The sequence below is a fragment of the Salvelinus alpinus genome, chromosome 2 (genome assembly GCF_045679555.1).
Source record: "Salvelinus alpinus chromosome 2, SLU_Salpinus.1, whole genome shotgun sequence".
NCBI classification, from domain to species: Eukaryota; Metazoa; Chordata; class Actinopteri; order Salmoniformes; family Salmonidae; genus Salvelinus; species Salvelinus alpinus.
Window position 1 is genome coordinate 117,606,583 of NC_092087.1, and position 12,193 is coordinate 117,618,775.

The window sequence follows — 12,193 nt, forward strand, 5'->3', positions numbered from 1 at the left end:
CAACACCTGAGAAATAAACAATGATTTCATTCTAAAGTAAAAAATATAGATATGGACCTTAAGATGTGGTATCCACCTTGACAATAGTATGTCTTGTCTGAATGTCCAAAAACAATGAGAATTAATTTTTACTTCCTCTTCAGCCAACACTGTAATTTTACCAAAAGCTTTGCTGCCCCGTGTGAGGATCGAACTCACGACCTTCAGATTATGAGACTGACGCAGTACCTACTGAGCCAACAAGGAACAGTTTATCAATAATTCAAAAGAAAAAAATATCGATACCGACCTTCAGATTTTGACAGTGACGTTCTAACCACCGTGCCAAAATGTATGGCCTGAAAGTCCACAACACCTGAGAAATAAACAATGATTTCATTCTAAAGTAAAAAATATAGATATGGACCTTAAGATGTGGTATCCACCTTGACAATAGTATGTCTTGTCTGAAAGTCCAAAAACAATGAGAATTAATTTTTACTTCCTCTTCAGCCAACACTGTAATTTTACATAAAGCTTTGCTGCCCCGTGTGAGGATCGAACTCACGACCTTCAGATTATGAGACTGACGCGCTACCTACTGCACCAACGAGGTACAGTTTAAAAAATATTGATATGGACGTTAAGATGTGGTATCCACCTTGACAATAGTATGTATTGTCTTAAAGTCCAAGAACAATGAGAATTAATTTTTACTTCCTCTTCAGCCAACACTGTAATTTTACATAAAGCTTAGCTGCCCCGTGTGAGGATCGAACTCACGACCTTCAGATTATGAGACTGACGCGCTACCTACTGCGCCAACGAGGCACAGTTTATCAATAATTCAAAAGAAAAAAATATCGATACCGACCTTCATATTTTGACAGTGACGTTCTAACCACCGTGCCAAAATGTATGGTCTGAAAGTCCACAACACCTGAGAAATAAACAATGATTTCATTCTAAAGTAAAAAATATAGATATGGACCTTAAGATGTGGTATCCACCTTGACAATAGTATGTCTTGTCTGAATGTCCAAAAACAATGAGAATTAATTTTTACTTCCTCTTCAGCCAACACTGTAATTTTACCAAAAGCTTTGCTGCCCCGTGTGAGGATCTAACTCACGACCTTCAGATTATGAGACTGACGCAGTACCTACTGAGCCAACAAGGAACAGTTTATCAATAATTCAAAAGAAAAAAATATCGATACCGACCTTCATATTTTGACAGTGACGTTCTAACCACCGTGCCAAAATGTATGGTCTGAAAGTCCACAACACCTGAGAAATAAACAATGATTTCATTCTAAAGTAAAAAATATAGATATGGACCTTAAGATGTGGTATCCACCTTGACAATAGTATGTCTTGTCTGAATGTCCAAAAACAATGAGAATTAATTTTTACTTCCTCTTCAGCCAACACTGTAATTTTACCATAAAGCTTTGCTGCCCCGTGTGAGGATCGAACTCACGACCTTCAGATTATGAGACTGACGCAGCTACCTACTGCGCCAACAAGGAACAGTTTATCAATAATTCAAAAGAAAAAAATATCGATACCGACCTTCAGATTTTGACAGTGACGTTCTAACCACCGTGCCAAAATGTATGGCCTGAAAGTCCACAACACCTGAGAAATAAACAATGATTTCATTCTAAAGTAAAAAATATAGATATGGACCTTAAGATGTGGTATCCACCTTGAAAATAGTATGTCTTGTCTGAAAGTCCAAAAACAATGAGAATTAATTTTTACTTCCTCTTTAGCCAACACTGTAATTTTACAATAAGCGTTACTGCCCCGTGTGAGGATCGAACTCACGACCTTCAGATTATGAGACTGACACGCTACCTACTGCGCCAACGAGGCACAGGTTATCAGTAATTCGAAAGAAAAAAATATCGATACCGACCTTCATATTTTGACAGTGACGTTCTAACCACCGTGCCAAAATGTATGGCCTGAAAGTCCACAACACCTGAGAAATAAACAATGATTTCATTCTAAAGTAAAAAATATAGATATGGACCTTAAGATGTGGTATCCACCTTGACAATAGTATGTCTTGTCTGAAAGTCCAAAAACAATGAGAATTAATTTTTACTTCCTCTTCAGCCAACACTGTAATTTTACAACAATGAGAATTCATTTTTACTTCCTCTTCAGCCAACACTGTAATTTTACATAAAGCTTTTCTGCCCCGTGTGAGGATCGAACTCACGACCTTCAGATTATGAGACTGACGCGCTACCTACTGCGCCAACGAGGCACAGTTTATCAATAATTCAAAAGAAAAAAATATCGATACCGACCTTCATATTTTGACAGTGACGTTCTAACCACCGTGCCAAAATGTATGGTCTGAAAGTCCACAACACCTGAGAAATAAACAATGATTTCATTCTAAAGTAAAAAATATAGATATGGACCTTAAGATGTGGTATCCACCTTGACAATAGTATGTCTTGTCTGAATGTCCAAAAACAATGAGAATTAATTTTTACTTCCTCTTCAGCCAACACTGTAATTTTACATAAAGCTTTTCTGCCCCGTGTGAGGATCGAACTCACGACCTTCAGATTATGAGACTGACGCGCTACCTACTGCGCCAACGAGGAACAGTTTATCAATAATTCGAAAGAAAAAAATATCGATACCGACCTTCAGATTTTGACAGTGACGTTCTAACCACCGTGCCAAAATGTATGGTCTGAAAGTCCACAACACCTGAGAAATAAACAATGATTTCATTCTAAAGTAAAAAATATAGATATGGACCTTAAGATGTGGTATCCACCTTGACAATAGTATGTCTTGTCTGAAAGTCCAAAAACAATGAGAATTAATTTTTACTTCCTCTTCAGCCAACACTGTAATTTTACAATAAGCTTTACTGCCCCGTGTGAGGATCGAACTCACGACCTTCAGATTATGAGACTGACGCGCTACCTACTGCGCCAACGAGGCACAGTTTTTCAATAATTCGAAAGAAAAAAATATCGATACCGACCGTCAGATTTTGACAGAGACGTTCTAACCACCGTGCCAAAATGTATGGTCTGAAAGTCCACAACACCTGAGAAATAAACAATGATTTCATTCTAAAGTAAAAAATATAGATATGGACCTTACGATGTGGTATCCACCTTGACAATAGAATGTCTTGTCTGAAAGTCCAAAAACAATGAGAATTAATTTTTACTTCCTCTTCAGCCAACACTGTAATTTTACATAAAGCTTTTCTGCCCCGTGTGAGGATCGAACTCACGACCTTCAGATTATGAGACTGACGCGCTACCTACTGCGCCAACGAGGAACAGTATATGAAAAAATCAAAAGAAAAAAATATCAATACCGACCTTCAGATTTTGACAGTGACGTTCTAACCACCGTGCCAAAATGTATGGTCTGAAAGTCCACAACACCTGAGAAATAAACAATGATTTCATTCTAAAGTAAAAAATATAGATATGGACCTTACGATGTGGTATCCACCTTGACAATAGAATGTCTTGTCTGAAAGTCCAAAAACAATGAGAATTAATTTTTACTTCCTCTTCAGCCAACACTGTAATTTTACATAAAGCTTTGCTGCCCTGTGTGAGGATCGAACTCACGAACTTCAGATTATGAGACTGACGCGCTACCACCTGCGCCAACGAGGCACAGTTTTTCAATAATTCTAAAGAAAAAAATATCGATACCGACCGTCAGATTTTGACAGTGACGTTCTAACCACCGTGCCAAAATGTATGGCCTGAAAGTCCACAACACCTGAGAAATAAACAATGATTTCATTCTAAAGTAAAAAATATAGATATGGACCTTAAGATGTGGTATCCACCTTGACAATAGTATGTCTTGTCTGAATGTCCAAAAACAATGAGAATTAATTTTTACTTCCTCTTCAGCCAACACTGTAATTTTACATAAAGCTTTTCTGCCCCGTGTGAGGATCGAACTCACGACCTTCAGATTATGAGACTGACGCGCTACCTACTGCGCCAACGAGGCACAGAATATCAATAATTCGAAAGAAAAAAATATCGATACCGACCTTCAGATTTTGACAGTGACGTTCTAACCACCGTGCCAAAATGTATGGTCTGAAAGTCCACAACACCTGAGAAATAAACAATGATTTCATTCTAAAGTAAAAAATATAGATATGGACCTTACGATGTGGTATCCACCTTGACAATAGTATGTCTTGTCTGAAAGTCCAAAAACAATGAGAATTAATTTTTACTTCCTCTTCAGCCAACACTGTAATTTTACATAAAGCTTTGCAGCCCCGTGTGAGGATTGAACTCACGACCTTCAGATTATGAGACTGACGCGCTAAAACCTGCGCCAACGAGGCACAGTTTATCAATAATTCAAAAGAAAAAAATATCGATACCGACCTTCAGATTTTGACAGTGACGTTCTAACCACCGTACCAAAATGTATGGTCTGAAAGTCCACAACACCTGAGAAATAAACAATGATTTCATTCTAAAGTAAAAACTATAGATATGGACCTTACGATGTGGTATCCACCTTGACAATAGTATGTCTTGTCTGAAAGTCCAAAAACAATGAGAATTAATTTTTACTTCCTCTTCAGCCAACACTGTAATTTTTCATAAAGCTTTGCAGCCCCGTGTGAGGATCGAACTCACGACCTTCAGATTATGAGACTGACGCGCTACCTACTGCGCCAAAGAGGAACAGTTTATCAATAATTCAAAAGAAAAAAATATCGATACCGACCTTCAGATTTTGACAGTGACGTTCTAACCACCGTGCCAAAATGTATGGCCTGAAAGTCCACAACACCTGAGAAATAAACAATGATTTCATTCTAAAGTAAAAAATATAGATATGGACCTTAAGATGTGGTATCCACCTTGACAATAGTATGTCTTGTCTGAATGTCCAAAAACAATGAGAATTAATTTTTACTTCCTCTTCAGCCAACACTGTAATTTTACATAAAGCTTTGCTGCCCCGTGTGAGGATCGAACTCACGAACTTCAGATTATGAGACTGACGCGCTACCACCTGCGCCAACGAGGCACAGTTTTTCAATAATTCAAAAGAAAAAAATATCGATACCGACCTTCAGATTTTGACAGTGACGTTCTAACCACCGTACCAAAATGTATGGTCTGAAAGTCCACAACACCTGAGAAATAAACAATGATTTCATTCTAAAGTAAAAACTATAGATATGGACCTTACGATGTGGTATCCACCTTGACAATAGTATGTCTTGTCTGAAAGTCCAAAAACAATGAGAATTAATTTTTACTTCCTCTTCAGCCAACACTGTAATTTTTCATAAAGCTTTGCAGCCCCGTGTGAGGATCGAACTCACGACCTTCAGATTATGAGACTGACGCGCTACCTACTGCGCCAAAGAGGAACAGTTTATCAATAATTCAAAAGAAAAAAATATCGATACCGACCTTCAGATTTTGACAGTGACGTTCTAACCACCGTGCCAAAATGTATGGCCTGAAAGTCCACAACACCTGAGAAATAAACAATGATTTCATTCTAAAGTAAAAAATATAGATATGGACCTTAAGATGTGGTATCCACCTTGACAATAGTATGTCTTGTCTGAATGTCCAAAAACAATGAGAATTAATTTTTACTTCCTCTTCAGCCAACACTGTAATTTTACATAAAGCTTTTCTGCCCCGTGTGAGGATCGAACTCACGACCTTCAGATTATGAGACTGACGCGCTACCTACTGCGCCAACGAGGAACAGAATATCAATAATTCGAAAGAAAAAAATATCGATACCGACCTTCAGATTTTGACAGTGACGTTCTAACCACCGTGCCAAAATGTATGGTCTGAAAGTCCACAACACCTGAGAAATAAACAATGATTTCATTCTAAAGTAAAAAATATAGATATGGACCTTACGATGTGGTATCCACCTTGACAATAGTATGTCTTGTCTGAAAGTCCAAAAACAATGAGAATTAATTTTTACTTCCTCTTCAGCCAACACTGTAATTTTACATAAAGCTTTGCAGCCCCGTGTGAGGATTGAACTCACGACCTTCAGATTATGAGACTGACGCGCTAAAACCTGCGCCAACGAGGCACAGTTTATCAATAATTCAAAAGAAAAAAATATCGATACCGACCTTCAGATTTTGACAGTGACGTTCTAACCACCGTACCAAAATGTATGGTCTGAAAGTCCACAACACCTGAGAAATAAACAATGATTTCATTCTAAAGTAAAAACTATAGATATGGACCTTACGATGTGGTATCCACCTTGACAATAGTATGTCTTGTCTGAAAGTCCAAAAACAATGAGAATTAATTTTTACTTCCTCTTCAGCCAACACTGTAATTTTACATAAAGCTTTGCAGCCCCGTGTGAGGATCGAACTCACGACCTTCAGATTATGAGACTGACGCGCTACCTACTGCGCCAACGAGGAACAGTTTATCAATAATTCAAAAGAAAAAAATATCGATACCGACCTTCAGATTTTGACAGTGACGTTCTAACCACCGTGCCAAAATGTATGGTCTGAAAGTCCACAACACCTGAGAAATAAACAATGATTTCATTCTAAAGTAAAAAATATAGATATGGACCTTACGATGTGGTATCCACCTTGACAATAGAATGTCTTGTCTGAAAGTCCGAAAACAATGAGAATTAATTTTTACTTCCTCTTCAGCCAACACTGTAATTTTACATAAAGCTTTCCTGCCCCGTGTGAGGATCGAACTCACGACCTTCAGATTATGAGACTGACGCGCTACCTACTGCGCCAACGAGGCACAAGTTATCAATAATTCGAAAGAAAAAAATATCGATACCGACCGTCAGATTTTGACAGTGACGTTCTAACCACCGTGCCAAAATGTATGGCCTGAAAGTCCACAACACCTGAGAAATAAACAATGATTTCATTCTAAAGTAAAAAATATAGATATGGACCTTAAGATGTGGTATCCACCTTGACAATAGTATGTCTTGTCTGAATGTCCAAAAACAATGAGAATTCATTTTTACTTCCTCTTCAGCCAACACTGTAATTTTACATAAAGCTTTTCTGCCCCGTGTGAGGATCAAACTCACGACCTTCAGATTATCAGACTGACGCGCTACCTACTGCGCCAACGAGGCACAGATTATCAATAATTCGAAAGAAAAAAATATCGATACCGACCTTCAGATTTTGACAGTGACGTTCTAACCACCGTGCCAAAATGTATGGCCTGAAAGTCCACAACACCTGAGAAATAAACAATGATTTCATTCTAAAGTAAAAAATATAGATATGGACCTTACGATGTGGTATCCACCTTGACAATAGTATGTCTTGTCTGAAAGTCCAAAAACAATGAGAATTAATTTTTACTTCCTCTTCAGCCAAAACTGTAATTTTACATAAAGCTTTGCAGTCCCGTGTGAGGATCGAACTCACGAACCTCAGATTATGAGACTGAAGCGCTACCTACTGCGCCAACGAGGCACAGTTTTTCAATAATTCTAAAGAAAAAAATATCGATACCGACCTTCAGATTTTGACAGTGACGTTCTAACCACCGTACCAAAATGTATGGTCTGAAAGTCCACAACACCTGAGAAATAAACAATGATTTCATTCTAAAGTAAAAAATATAGATATGGACCTTACGATGTGGTATCCACCTTGACAATAGTATGTCTTGTCTGAAAGTCCAAAAACAATGAGAATTAATTTTTACTTCCTCTTCAGCCAACACTGTAATTTTACATAAAGCTTTGCAGCCCCGTGTGAGGATCGAACTCACGACCTTCAGATTATGAGACTGACGCGCTACCTACTGCGCCAACGAGGCACAGTTTATCAATAATTCGAAAGAAAAAAATATCGATACCGACCTTCAGATTTTGACAGTGACGTTCTAACCACCGTGCCAAAATGTATGGCCTGAAAGTCCACAACACCTGAGAAATAAACAATGATTTCATTCTAAAGTAAAAAATATAGATATGGACCTTAAGATGTGGTATCCACCTTGACAATAGTATGTCTTGTCTGAAAGTCCAAAAACAATGAGAATTAATTTTTACTTCCTCTTCAGCCAACACTGTAATTTTACAATAAGCTTTACTGCCCCGTGTGAGGATCGAACTCACGACCTTCAGATTATGAGACTGACGCGCTACCTACTGCGCCAACGAGGCACAGTTTTTCAATAATTCGAAAGAAAAAAATATCGATACCGACCGTCAGATTTTGACAGAGACGTTCTAACCACCGTGCCAAAATGTATGGTCTGAAAGTCCACAACACCTGAGAAATAAACAATGATTTCATTCTAAAGTAAAAAATATAGATATGGACCTTAAGATGTGGTATCCACCTTGACAATAGTATGTCTTGTCTGAATGTCCAAAAATAATGAGAACTAATTTTTACTTCCTCTTCAGCCAACACTGTAATTTTACATAAAGCTTTTCTGCCCCGTGTGAGGATCGAACTCACGACCTTCAGATTATGAGACTGACGCGCTACCTACTGCGCCAACGAGGCACAGTATATCAAAAAATCAAAAGAAAAAAATATCAATACCGACCTTCAGATTTTGACAGTGACGTTCTAACCACCGTGCCAAAATGTATGGTCTGAAAGTCCACAACACCTGAGAAATAAACAATGATTTCATTCTAAAGTAAAAAATATAGATATGGACCTTACGATGTGGTATCCACCTTGACAATAGAATGTCTTGTCTGAAAGTCCAAAAACAATGAGAATTAATTTTTACTTCCTCTTCAGCCAACACTGTAATTTTACATAAAGCTTTGCTGCCCTGTGTGAGGATCGAACTCACGAACTTCAGATTATGAGACTGACGCGCTAACACCTGCGCCAACGAGGCACAGTTTTTCAATAATTCTAAAGAAAAAAATATCGATACCGACCTTCAGATTTTGACAGTGACGTTCTAACCACCGTGCCAAAATGTATGGCCTGAAAGTCCACAACACCTGAGAAATAAACAATGATTTCATTCTAAAGTAAAAAATATAGATATGGACCTTAAGATGTGGTATCCACCTTGACAATAGTATGTCTTGTCTGAATGTCCAAAAACAATGAGAATTAATTTTTACTTCCTCTTCAGCCAACACTGTAATTTTACATAAAGCTTTTCTGCCCCGTGTGAGGATCGAACTCACGACCTTCAGATTATGAGACTGACGCGCTACCTACTGCGCCAACGAGGCACAGAATATCAATAATTCGAAAGAAAAAAATATCGATACCGACCTTCAGATTTTGACAGTGACGTTCTAACCACCGTGCCAAAATGTATGGTCTGAAAGTCCACAACACCTGAGAAATAAACAATGATTTCATTCTAAAGTAAAAAATATAGATATGGACCTTACGATGTGGTATCCACCTTGACAATAGTATGTCTTGTCTGAAAGTCCAAAAACAATGAGAATTAATTTTTACTTCCTCTTCAGCCAACACTGTAATTTTTCATAAAGCTTTGCAGCCCCGTGTGAGGATCGAACTCACGACCTTCAGATTATGAGACTGACGCGCTACCTACTGCGCCAACGAGGCACAGTTTATCAATAATTCAAAAGAAAAAAATATCGATACCGACCTTCAGATTTTGACAGTGACGTTCTAACCACCGTGCCAAAATGTATGGTCTGAAAGTCCACAACACCTGAGAAATAAACAATGATTTCATTCTAAAGTAAAAAATATAGATATGGACCTTACGATGTGGTATCCACCTTGACAATAGTATGTCTTGTCTTAAAGTCCAAGAACAATGAGAATTAATTTTTACTTCCTCTTCAGCCAACACTGTAATTTTACATAAAGCTTTGCTGCCCCGTGTGAGGATCAAACTCACGACCTTCAGATTATGAGACTGACGCGCTACCTACTGCGCCAACGAGGCACAGTTTAACAGTAATTCGAAAGAAAAAAATATCGATACCGACCTTCATATTTTGACAGTGACGTTCTAACCACCGTGCCAAATTGTATGGTCTGAAAGTCCACAACACCTGAGAAATAAACAATGATTTCATTCTAAAGTAAAAAATATAGATATGGACCTTAAGATGTGGTATCCACCTTGACAATAGTATGTCTTGTCTGAAAGTCCAAAAACAATGAGAATTGATTTTTAATTCCTCTTCAGCCAACACTGTAATTTTACATAAAGCTTTCCTGCCCCGTGTGAGGATCGAACTCACGACCTTCAGTTTATGTGACTGACGCGCTACCTACTGCGCCAACGAGGCACAGTTTATCAGTAATTCGAAAGAAAAAAATATCGATACCGACCTTCATATTTTGACAGTGACGTTCTAACCACCGTGCCAAAATGTATGGTCTGAAAGTCCACAACACCTGAGAAATAAACAATGATTTCATTCTAAAGTAAAAAATATAGATATGGACCTTAAGATGTGGTATCCACCTTGACAATAGTATGTCTTGTCTGAAAGTCCAAAAACAATGAGAATTGATTTTTAATTCCTCTTCAGCCAACACTGTAATTTTACATAAAGCTTTCCTGCCCCGTGTGAGGATCGAACTCACGACCTTCAGTTTATGTGACTGACGCGCTACCTACTGCGCCAACGAGGCACAGTTTATCAGTAATTCGAAAGAAAAAAATATCGATACCGACCTTCAGATTTTGACAGTGACGTTCTAACCACCGTGCCAAAATGTATGGTCTGAAAGTCCACAACACCTGAGAAATAAACAATGATTTCATTCTAAAGTAAAAAATATAGATATGGACCTTACGATGTGGTATCCACCTTGACAATAGTACGTCTTGTCTGAAAGTCCAAGAACAATGAGAATTAATTTTTACTTCCTCCTCAGCCAACACTGTAATTTTACATAAAGCTTTCCTGCCCCGTGTGAGGATCGAACTCACGACCTTCAGATTATGAGACTGACGCGCTACCTACTGCGCCAACGAGGCACAGTTTAACAGCAATTCGAAAGAAAAAAATATCGATACCGACCTTCAGATTTTGACAGTGACGTTCTAACCACCGTGCCAAAATGTATGGTCTGAAAGTCCACAACACCTGAGAAATAAACAATGATTTCATTCTAAAGTAAAAAATATAGATATGGACCTTATGATGTGGTATTGTAAGACATTGTATAAGATACTGGTAACTTGTTTTAACCACTTCTCAACATAAGCTATACTTGGCACAACATGTACCCATCCCCCACTATACCCCCACACTTTGTACCCTATTAAGTAACCACAGACCCACACACTCAACCCTCCCCCATGAATAGGGCCTGTGAAAACAAACGCACATGCAGGATGCCTTTGGATGTGACTAGGACAAAGAACTGTGTGAAAAGCCAATGGAATGTCGACATCAGGCCGAACAGGACTACCCATGACCCAGATCGACCAATCGGAAGGCCAGACTACCAGATCAACCTACTTTGCTTGTTGCCTATATAATCTGTATGAACTGTTCTAGAGGGCTCTTCCGACGATTCCATACGAGTCAGACAGAAGGAGCCGTGCTGCACGATTTACTAAGATATCTTTGCATCTGATTAAACGGCCTTATTATATAATTATCCACCTCGTCCTATGTCTCTACTTGATCTCCTGTCTCCAGTAAACGTTTAACTAACAGTATCCACCTTGACAATAGTATGTCTTGTCTGAATGTCCAAAAACAATGAGAATTAATTTTTACTTCCTCTTCAGCCAACACTGTAATTTTACATAAAGCTTTGCAGCCCCGTGTGAGGATCGAACTCACGACCTTCAGATTATGAGACTGACGCGCTACCTACTGCGCCAACGAGTCACAGTTTAACAGTAATTCGAAAGAAAAAAATATCGATACCGACCTTCATATTTTGACAGTGACGTTCTAACCACCGTGCCAAAATGTATGGTCTGAAAGTCCACAACACCTGAGAAATAAACAATGATTTCATTCTAAAGTAAAAAATATAGATATGGACCTTAAGATGTTGTATCCACCTTGACAATAGTATGTCTTGTCTGAAAGTCCAAGAACAATGAGAATTACTTTTTACTTCCTCTTCAGCCAACACTGTAATTTTACATAAAGCTTTCCTGCCCCGTGTGAGGATCGAACTCACGACCTTCAGATTATGAGACTGACGCGCTACCTACTGCGCCAAC

General features: G+C 38.4%; 10 non-coding genes across 10 annotated transcripts; all 10 read right to left on the reverse strand.

Annotated features, from left to right (window-relative positions):
* Window positions 1-737: 737 nt before the first annotated feature.
* On the reverse strand, window positions 738-810 carry trnam-cau (transfer RNA methionine (anticodon CAU)). Its single transcript has one exon. It is a non-coding gene; the product is annotated as a tRNA-Met (tRNA).
* A 1,376-nt stretch (window positions 811-2,186) lies between these two features.
* trnam-cau (transfer RNA methionine (anticodon CAU)) lies at window positions 2,187-2,259 on the reverse strand. The gene has a single exon. It is a non-coding gene; the product is annotated as a tRNA-Met (tRNA).
* Window positions 2,260-2,884: 625 nt separating this feature from the next.
* Window positions 2,885-2,957, reverse strand: trnam-cau (transfer RNA methionine (anticodon CAU)). Its single transcript has one exon. It is a non-coding gene; the product is annotated as a tRNA-Met (tRNA).
* A 974-nt stretch (window positions 2,958-3,931) lies between these two features.
* trnam-cau (transfer RNA methionine (anticodon CAU)) lies at window positions 3,932-4,004 on the reverse strand. The gene has a single exon. It is a non-coding gene; the product is annotated as a tRNA-Met (tRNA).
* Window positions 4,005-6,723: 2,719 nt separating this feature from the next.
* Window positions 6,724-6,796, reverse strand: trnam-cau (transfer RNA methionine (anticodon CAU)). Its single transcript has one exon. It is a non-coding gene; the product is annotated as a tRNA-Met (tRNA).
* A 276-nt stretch (window positions 6,797-7,072) lies between these two features.
* trnai-gau (transfer RNA isoleucine (anticodon GAU)) lies at window positions 7,073-7,145 on the reverse strand. The gene has a single exon. It is a non-coding gene; the product is annotated as a tRNA-Ile (tRNA).
* A 974-nt stretch (window positions 7,146-8,119) lies between these two features.
* Window positions 8,120-8,192, reverse strand: trnam-cau (transfer RNA methionine (anticodon CAU)). The gene has a single exon. It is a non-coding gene; the product is annotated as a tRNA-Met (tRNA).
* Window positions 8,193-8,468: 276 nt separating this feature from the next.
* Window positions 8,469-8,541, reverse strand: trnam-cau (transfer RNA methionine (anticodon CAU)). The gene has a single exon. It is a non-coding gene; the product is annotated as a tRNA-Met (tRNA).
* A 625-nt stretch (window positions 8,542-9,166) lies between these two features.
* trnam-cau (transfer RNA methionine (anticodon CAU)) lies at window positions 9,167-9,239 on the reverse strand. Its single transcript has one exon. It is a non-coding gene; the product is annotated as a tRNA-Met (tRNA).
* A 1,672-nt stretch (window positions 9,240-10,911) lies between these two features.
* Window positions 10,912-10,984, reverse strand: trnam-cau (transfer RNA methionine (anticodon CAU)). The gene has a single exon. It is a non-coding gene; the product is annotated as a tRNA-Met (tRNA).
* Window positions 10,985-12,193: the final 1,209 nt, after the last annotated feature.